Consider the following 8,974-nt stretch of genomic DNA (forward strand, 5'->3'; position numbering starts at 1 on the left):
AATTAGGAAATGATGTGATGGACATGACCCATCTGTTAGCTTAGCATTATGATCGTGTCAGTTTCATTGCTACTGCTTTCTTCATGACTTATACAAGTTCCTCAGACTATGAGATTATGCAACTCCCGAGTACCAAAGGAACACTTTGTGTGCTACCAAACTTCACAACGTAAATGGGTGATTATAAAGGTGCTCTACAGGTATCTCCGAAGGTGTTTGTTGGGTTGGCATAGATCGAGATTAGGATTTGTCACTTCGTGTTTCGGAGAGGTATCTCTGGGCCCTCTCGGTAATACTCATCACTATAAGCCTTGCAAGCATTGTGATTAATGAGTTGGTTGCGGGATAAAGTATTACAGAACAAGTAAACAGACTTGTTGTTAACGAGATTGAACTAGGTATGATGATACCGACGATCGAATCTCGGGCAAGTAACATATCGATGACAAAGGGAACAACGTATGTTGTTATGCGAGTTGACCGATAAAGATCTTCGTAGAATATGTAGGAACCAATCTGAGCATCCAGGTTCCTCTATTGGTTATTGACTAGAGACGTGTCTCGGTCATGTCTACATAGTTCTCGAACCCATAGGGTCCGCACGCTTAACGTTCGATGACGATTGGTATTATGAGTTTATGTGATATGATGTATCGAAGGTTGTTCGGAGTCCCAGATGTGATCATGGACAAGACGAGGAGTCTTGAAATGGTCGAGACATAAAGATTGATATATTGAACGACTATGTTCGGACACCGGAAGTGTTCCGGATAAGTTTCGAATAAAACCGGAGTGCCGGATGGTTATCGGAACCCCCGGGGGAACTAATGGGCCTCGATGGGACTTAGTGGAGAGAGAGAGGTGCGGCCAGGGTAGGCCGCGTGCCCCCTCCCCCTTGAGTCCTAATAGGACAAGGAAGGGGGGGGGGCGCCCCCCCTTTCTTTCCCCCTCTCCCTCTCCTTCCTTCCCCTTCTCTCCCTTTAGGTGGAAACCTACTAGGACTTGGAGTCCTAGTAGGATTCCCCTCTTGGGGGTGCCCCAAGGAGGGTCGACCGGCCTCCCCCTAGCTCCTTTATATACGGGGGCAGGGGCGCCCTAGAACACTTAAGTTGACAATTGTTTTAGCCGTGTGCAGTGCCCCCCTCCACAGATTTCCACCTCGGTCATATCGTTGTAGTGCTTAGGCAAAGCCCTGCGCTGGTAACTTCATCATCATCGTCAACACACCATCTGTTGACGAAACTCTCCCTCGACCTCAGCTAGATCTAGAGTTCGTGGGACGTCACCGAGCTGAACGTGTGCAGATCGCGGAGGTGCCGTACCTTCGATGCTAGGATCTATCGGATCGTGAAGACGTATGACTAAGCTTTCGGTCTACGAGGGTACATAGACAACACTCTCCCCTCTCGTTGCTATGCATCACCTAGAGATAGATCTTGCGTGATGGTAGGATTTTTTTTGAAATTACCATGTTCCCCAACAGGAAGATTAACATGTCGCCACCCTAGGTAGGCACAACAGAGAGGTCAGCACGCCGGTCTAAATCCTATGCGCGCAGGGGTCTGGACCCATTACACACCTACATGTTGCGTACGCGGCCGGTGGCAGACCTAGCCTCCCTTATACAAGAGCAGGCGTTCCAGTCTAACCCTGCGTGTGCCGCTCAGTCGCTGATGTCAAGAAGGCTTCGGCTGATACCACGACGTCGAGTGCCCATAACTGTTCCTGCATAGTTGGTTAGTGCGTATAGGCTAGTGGCCAGACTCATATCAAATACAAAGATCTCATTAAGCGTATTATTTTGAAGTAACCGCGGACGCCGACCAGGGCCAGGCCCACCTCTCGCCTAGGTGGTCTCAACCTGCCCTCTCGCTCCGCCACAAAGATCCACTCGCGGGTACTCTACGAGCCGACCTGACTTTAGTCACCATCTGTATAGTATATACCCATGATCACCTCCCGAGTGATCACGGCCCAATAGTATAGCAAGGCCGACGGACAAGAATGTAGGGCCACGGATGATAAACTAGCATCCTATACTAAGCATTTAGGATTGCAGGTAAGGTATCAATAATTGTAGCAACAATGACAGGCTATGCAATAGAATAGGATTAACCGAAAAAGTAACATGCTACACTACTCTAATGTAAGTAGTAGAGGGAAGAATAGGCGATATCTGGTGATCAAGGGGGGGCTTGCCTGGTTGCTCTGGCAAGTAGGAGGGGTCGTCAACTCCATAGTCGACCGGGGCAGCAGCGGCGTCGGTCTCGTAGTCTACCGGAGAGAAGAGGGGGAAGAAACAATAAATATAATGCAAACATAAGTATGACGATGCATGACATGACAAAGAGCGGTGCTAGGTGTGCCCTAATGCGGCAGTAGGTGATACCGGCGAAAGGGGGAAACATCCGGGAAAGTATCCCCGATGTTTCACGTTTTTGGACAGATGAACCGGAGATGAAATGTTGCATGTTCACTATGGTAGGAACGTGTGGCTGACGAACGAGCTGTGTATTCAGATTTGTCTCGTCGTTATGAGCAACTTTCATGTACAAAGTATTTTCATCCGAGGTACGGTTTATTTTCTATGATTTTCTAAAGTTTAAACATTTTCTGGAATTTATTTAATTAATTTAAATCAACATTATCCAGAATAGTGTGGGATGACGTCAGCATGACGTATGTATGATGTCAACAGTCAACAGTACAGTTGACTGGGTCAAGCTGACGTGTGGGTCCCGGTTGTCATTAACTTAGGTTAACTAAACATGATTAGTTAATTTAAATAAGTGATTATGTTAATTAATTAGGCTTAATTAAGTTAATTAAGTTAATTAATTTAATTAATTAAAGATTACTATTTTTATTTGTTTTTTATTATATTTTTTCTTTTTATAAAAAACACGTTTAGGGGGGTGGGCCCCCCGTGTTATTGGCCCTAGGGGGCTAGCGGATCGAACGCGTTAGCGGGCGCACGGGCGCCAAACACGGGCACGGTTGCAGGCGCCCGATGGGGCTAACCGAGCGGAGGCCGCCGAGGCGCCGTGGGGCGCCGGCGTGGCACAGGTTGGGGCCAGGGGGGAGCGGACCAGGCGGCTGTGGTGACCGGAGGCAGCAACGGCAGTGGCGCAACAGCGATGCGAAGGCGGGCGCGGCACGACGAGGGGCGGCCGGCGCAGTGCTGCAGTGGGCGAGCCCACAGCGAGGGATGGCGGGCGACATGTGCGCGCGTCGGCAGGAGTGGCGGGACCGGTGCCAGAGGAGCAAGCAGAAGAGGGGTGGCGCGGGCTTGGTCGTGGCCAAAGGCGGAGCAGAGCGTGGAAAGGGGGCGAGCGGACAAGGGAGGCCGGGCGCACGGCAGGTGCCGTGGTGCGCGGGCGCGCGGCGGCGCAGGCGCACGTTGTGCGGCACGAGGGTTGAGCGCGCACGCGCGGAAAGGAGTCGGGGACGGGGCGCGGGGCGGTTGAAGTGGCTGTGAGGCACGGGCTAATGTCTACTACACAACCTTCTTCTTGTAGACGTTGTTGGGCCTGCAAGTGCACAAGTTTGTAGGACAGTAGCAAATTTCCCTCAAGTGGATAACCTAAGGTTTATCAATCCGTGGGAGGCGTAGGATGAAGATGGTCTCTCTCAAACAACCCTACAACCAAATAACAAAGAGTCTCTTGTGTCCGCAACACACCCAATACAAAGGTAAATTGTATAGGTGCACTAGTTCGGCGAAGAGATGGTGATACAAGTGCAATATGGATGGTAGATAAAGGTATTTGTAATCTGAAATTATAAAAAAAGCAAGGTAACAAGTGATAAAAGTGAGCGTAAACGGTATTGCAATGGTAGGAAACAAGGCCTAAGGTTCATACTTTCACTAGTGCAAGTTCTCTCAACAATAATAACATAGATAGATCATATAGCAATCCCTCAACATACAACAAAGAGTCACTCCAAAGCCACTAATAACAGAGAACAAACGAAGAGATTATGGTAGGGTATGAAACCACCTCAAAGTTATCCTTTCTGTTCTATCTATTCAAGAGTTCGTAGTAAAATAACATGAAGCTATTCTTTCCGCTCAATCTATCATAGAGTTCATACTAGAATAACACCTTAAGACACAAATCAATCAAAACCCTAATGTCACCTAGATACTCCATTGTCACCTCAAGTATACGTGGGCATGATTATATGATATGCATCACACAATCTTAGATTCATCTATTCAACCAACACAAAGTACTTCAAAGAGTGCCCCCAAGTTTTCTACCGGAGAGTCAAGACGAAAACGTGTGCCAACCCCTATGCATAGGTTCATGGGTGGAACCCGCAAGTTGGTCACCAAAACATACATCAAGTGGCACTTGATATCCCATTGTCACCACAGAAAAGCACGGCAAGACATACATCAAGTGTTCTCAAATCATTAAAGACTCAATCCGATAAGATAACTTCAAAAGGGGAAACTCAATTCATCACAAGAGAGTAGAGGGGGGAGAAACATGATAAGATCCAACTATAATAGCAAAGCTCGGGATACATCAAGATCGTGCCATAGAGGGAACATGAGAGAGAACACGAGAGAGAGAGAGAGAGTGTCAGGACCCCGATTCTATGCCACACCGATCTAGCATGTAACACCTCATATCACTTTGCGGCCTCACGCACGGTATTCCCACGGGTGTCGCCTTACCATGCCCGGGACCATTTGCGCCTTTTGGCACACGTATATGATAGTGTCGCTAGCATCCATATGACAAAGAACCCGGGCTGACATGGCTAGTCGTAAACCCAAAGTGGCACAAACTTACAGGGATAGGCATCCATGACCCAGCATCGAACGTGTCGGTCATCAGCAAGTGAATCCAGGCTGTAGCAACTGGGCTAGCAGGACTCCGGTAAACCGGGCTGTAGCAGGCTAACAGGACTCCGATAGACACCGCGTGACATTTCCCCGAAGGGATAGACACAAGAACGAAGAAGGACACATGCCGGCCAGCCTAAGTGTTTCGGAGCAGTAGCAAGCTACCAGGGCTCAGTGGAAGCACTAGGAGACATTTCCCGGTAAGAGAGGCTACTAAGGATAAACAACTAGATAGTCAGATCCCACACATAGCAATACACATTACACATACGCATAACATGCAAGTATGTGTTGTGCAACATGGCATCACAGCATATCTCAACAACTCATATAGATAAAGGCTCAGAAGAGCCAACATAGCATTTATTGCAAACAGGGGTCAAAGGACCCATCATACAAAGCATACAAGCAGCAAGCGGAAGCATTACATGTCTGAGTACAGACATCTACAAATGAAAAAGGCTGAAGAGCCTGACTATCTACAACATCCGATCAAGATCGTAGCTGAGGTACAAGCTACTCGTCGAAGTCCACGAGAACACTAGAAAGACCAAAGTCTCCGCTGCAAAAACATAAATAAAGCAACATGAGTACAGAGGTACTCAGCAAGACTTACATCAGATCCTATCATACATGCATTTGTATCAAGAGGGTAATGTGGGGTTTAGTTGCAGCAAGCCAGCTTTGACTCTGTGGCTATCCTGTTCTACGACTACCAGAACTTCTTTGAGGTGATATGGCGCACACGAGTCCACTAATCACCACACAATACACTACTATGGATTCATTCCTGTCTCCCTACGAGAAGGCCATCCATAGCACTCACACTTGTCTTGAGCATTTTAGAGTATCCACTTCAAGTTGTCTATGTACCATGTAAGCATCCAAGAAGTCCATAACCGCGGACCCGGCTATTCGAATAGATCATGTTAACCCTGCAGGGGTGTACTTCTTCACACATGCTCTCGCCACTTACCGCCATGTACACGTCATGTATCTCGGCAACCTTCAAGCGGAAGCCTGGCGAGGGTGTCGGCCACGACCTGACTAACCACACAAGACTCTAGCCCAGGTTTATCGCCTATTCGGGTTCCATCCGCAAGGAGATCCAGCCGGGGTTTCGCTCATGGCCCCAAACGATGTGTGCAGGGTTCCCGAGCCCACCATCCGGGTGCCACTCGGTACACCAGGCCACGTGTGCCTAGTCCGTCCCAAGCCCACCCTGCCGGGTGCCACTTAGTAGAAAAATAGCACTACCTACAAACACCAGAAACTAGTTGCGACTCCTGGACAGAGATCAAGTCAGTTAATAAGTCGAGAGGGCTTGGAGCGCCCGCAGCCCAATGTATGGTAGTATCGAGTCATTGGACAACATACATAAAACTCAGTGCTTAAGGACGGTTCCAGTGAGACAACCCACCATGTACTCCTACATGGCCTCTCACCGCTACCTTTACCAAATCATGTTCACACCCTTAACTCTCAGCATTAGAACATAGAGCGCTGCACTCCAATTCATTCCCAATGAATCAGACCTGACACACTCTAAGCAATAGCAGGCATAGCATGGTAGGAACACAACATGGCTCAATCAACTCCTACACATGCTAGTGGGTTTCAACTATTTACTGTGGCAATGACAGGTCATGCAGAGGAATGGGTTCAACTACCGCAGCACAAAGTAGCAGATGAATCGTTGTTGTCCTAATGCAATAACTAAGAGCAGGAGCGAGAGAGTAGGATTGTATCGGAATGAACAAGGGGGTTTGCTTGCCTGGTAGATCAACAAGGGGGCACTGCTCCTCAGAAAGGTACTCTGGAACGGACTCCGAAGCAGGACCTATGGAGAAGGAACAGTGTCGGCAATCAAAACACAAGCATATGCAACAATATGATGCATGATCATGGCATGTAGATGTGATGCTGGTTGAGCTAATGCAACTAGCTTCCATTGGGTTGAAATCCATTTGAACCAAAGATTCAAATGCATCTCCAAATTAAGCCCTTATATATGCCATAATATGTTTTCACTTATACAGCATGTATACGTTGGTTTGTCATGCATGAAACTAGTACAGATGGAAAGATTGCATTTTTCTGATAATTTTTCATATATAAATTATTTCAATCTGAGCTACGGTTGAATTTCTATGAATTTTTGAAGTTTAAATCATTTTCTGGAATTTCCTGATTTAATTTAAATCCAGAAAATGGATAACGGCGTCAGCATGACGATAGCACGATGTCAGCAGGTCAACCGGGGCTGACCAGGGTCAAACCTGACGTGCGGGGTCCACACGTCGGTGTCTCAGTTAACTAACAGAGTTAGTTAACTCTAATACTAACCTAACTACAGATTAGTAGGGCAGGGCCCACTGTTAGTGTCTCTAGGGGGGTAATTAGTGCCTAATTAAAGGCCACGTCAGCCCGCCGGAGTTTTGGCCGGCGGCGACCAACAACGCGGCGGCGACTCGCCGGACTTGCGCTACGGGCGGCGGCTGGACGCGCTGAGACCACCGGAGCGTAGCTCGTCGTTGTCTGCATCCAGGGGAGTAGGTGGGAGGCTACGAGGGTGCCGGAGCTCGCCGGAGCGGAGCTCGGGGCGGCGGCCGGAGTTCGGCCGAGTGCGCGCGGGTGCTGCGGGGCACGACAGGAGCTGCGGGCCGCGGCGTTGGCCTTATGGGAGGCTGCTGAGCGCGGTGGCAGGTGCAGGCGCGGGCTGCGGCGGCTGTGGCCACGACGGCGAGGAGCTGTGGCGGCGATGGCTTCGGCCATGGTGGGAAACGGGAGCTACGGCGCGAGAACGGAGAAACGGAGAGAGAGAGACGGTGCAGGAGCTCATGGAGGGCTCGACGGCGTCGACGGCGAGCTCGGGGAAGGGTTGGAGTCGGCGGGGCGGCGAAGACGATCTCCGGCGACTGGAGATGAGGACGGCGGCGATGGCGACTCTCCAGGGCCTCCCGAGGCGCGTGGCTTGACGGGGAGGTAGCCGGCGATGTGGCGGAGCTTCTGGGTGCAGCGGCAGGGTGAGGGGTGGCCGGTGGCCACGGCGGCGAGCAGCGGCGCTCTCCGGTGCGCTCGGTGAAGAGAGGGAGAAGGAGCCAGAGGAGGAGGGGGAACGAGAGAGAGTGAGAGAGGTGCGGGGCGTGCGTGGCGTCACGCGGGTCATCCAGAGCGACGAGGGGGAGGACAGGCAGGCAGGGAGGAAGGAGGTGGCGCGGCGCGGCGGTGCGCGCGTCGGGCACGCGCCCGTCCTCCTGTCAGGGAGGAAGACGACAGAGGAGGGGGGCCAGGTGGGCTAGGCTGGCCAACTGGGCCGGCCAGGCTGCACAGGACCGGGCTGCACAGGAGCTAAGCGCCAGGTAAGTTTTCTCCTGTTTTGTTTCTCTTTTCTATTTTTTGACATTTGTTTGGTTTAATAAAAATACTAAACCATTTTATTTTCTTATGCCAATTTTTATAGAAGCTAGTTATATTATTCCAGAGCTCCTTAATAAATGGCATAATTTTTGGACATATATTATATATATAACAAATATATATCCAATGCAAATAATTATGCATTAATTCCAAATGCCCAAAATAAATACTTATGAGCTCCTAAAAATATTGGTTTGATTTTTATCTCTGTCCAATATTTTCAGAGAGCAACATGAGCATTTTCTTGGACCTTTTTGGAGAAATTTTTATCTAGGTCATTTCTAGAGATGATTCTTTGGGTTTCACAAATCCTCATTTCAGAATTAAATGGAATTTAAACATGATGCACAAATGACTAGCTAGTCTAGGTCATACCAGAACTAGGGATGTGACAGAGAGAGAGATCAAACACATAGCTACTGGTACATACCCTCAGCCCCGAGGGTGAACTACTCCCTCCTCGTCATGGATAGCGCCGGGATGATGAAGATGGCCACCGCTGAGGGATCCACCCCTCCGGCAGGGTGCCGGAACGGGCTCCCGAAAGGTTTTTGGTGGCTACAGAGGCTTGCGGCGGCCGAACTCCCAGTCTATCTTGATATATCGATGTTTTTAGGGTACGAGGGAATATATAGGCGAAAGAAGTCGGTCGGTGGAGCCTCGAGGGGCCCACGAGAGGGTAGGGCGCGCCCAGGG

This window comes from Triticum aestivum, chromosome 5B (genome assembly GCF_018294505.1).
Source record: "Triticum aestivum cultivar Chinese Spring chromosome 5B, IWGSC CS RefSeq v2.1, whole genome shotgun sequence".
In the NCBI taxonomy this organism is placed as follows: Eukaryota; Viridiplantae; Streptophyta; class Magnoliopsida; order Poales; family Poaceae; genus Triticum; species Triticum aestivum.